General features: G+C 33.2%; 1 non-coding gene across 1 annotated transcript; it reads left to right on the plus strand.

Annotated features, from left to right (window-relative positions):
* Positions 1-564: 564 nt before the first annotated feature.
* Positions 565-667, plus strand: LOC112474647. The gene has a single exon (XR_003044507.1). It is a non-coding gene; the product is annotated as a U6 spliceosomal RNA (small nuclear RNA).
* Positions 668-1,177: the final 510 nt, after the last annotated feature.

Consider the following 1,177-nt stretch of genomic DNA (forward strand, 5'->3'; position numbering starts at 1 on the left):
TGGATGATAATGATGTGTCGAAATAGGTTCTTTAATTGTTAACAAATGTCCGCTCTGTTAGATGTTGATAACGGGGGAAGGCTGGGGATATGTGGGGGCATATGGGAACTCTCTGTGCTTTCTGCTCAGTCTCGCTGTGAACCTGAAACTGCTCTAAAAAATAAAGTCTACATTCTAAAAGTACATTGTCCCTAACTCTGTCCACTGAAAAGGCCTATAAAAAATAAATAATTAGCCTAGCAGTAGTGAAAGCCCCTAGTGCCTAGATTGTAGGATCTAATGTCTTTCCTCACTAAAAATAAACCAAAGCTTCACAAGGAAATAGGTGATTACAAGGCTGGCAAAGGAAATACACAAGATGTGTCTGGAACATCTTATCATAACAGAAAGTAATAAAGCTATTAAGATTCCTGTGGCCATGTCCAAAACACTCAGGAATCAAACTGAAGGGCCTTCTATTAGCAAAGGTGGGGTAGTTTGAGTCTCAGAAAAATAATAACTGCAGTAGATTGAAATAAGTCAAATGAATTCATAAGTATATTTTTAAATTACATTTAGTAGCGTTTGCTTTGGTAGCACACATACTAAAATTGAAATGATACAGAGCAAATTAGCATGGCTCCTGCACAAGGATGACACTTAAATTCATGAAGCATTTCATATTTTGGGGACAGATGGTTACTAGACTTACTGTGATGATTACTTTATAAAGTATATAAATGTCGAATCACTATGTTGTACACCTGAAACTAATATAATATTGTATGTGAACTACACTTTAATTTCTAAAAAATAACAAACAAAAATACATGTAGTAGTGCCCTTGGAAAGATGCTAGGAAAGTAATTAATTTTGTTAAAAACTGGTACACTAAGAAAAATAATCAAGCATTTATCCTTTTCTATGTGAACAAAACTTTGGAGTAATTAAATCAAATAGCTGATTACTGACAGCTGTATTTCAGCTTAATTAAAGGGAGGGTAGTAAAATTAGAATATTCCACTTTGCAAACTTATGATGAAATAATTAATCTAAACAATGATAATCAATATTTGCCAATATCATAAAATGAACGACAACCAGACATTAGGTACCTCCTGATGGAAGTACACAGTAACATTCATAAAATAATTCTAACTAAATAAATACAAAATCAAACCTGAATCTGATCAGATCT

Source organism: Pteropus alecto, unplaced genomic scaffold, assembly GCF_000325575.1.
Source record: "Pteropus alecto unplaced genomic scaffold, ASM32557v1 scaffold7, whole genome shotgun sequence".
In the NCBI taxonomy this organism is placed as follows: domain Eukaryota; kingdom Metazoa; phylum Chordata; class Mammalia; order Chiroptera; family Pteropodidae; genus Pteropus; species Pteropus alecto.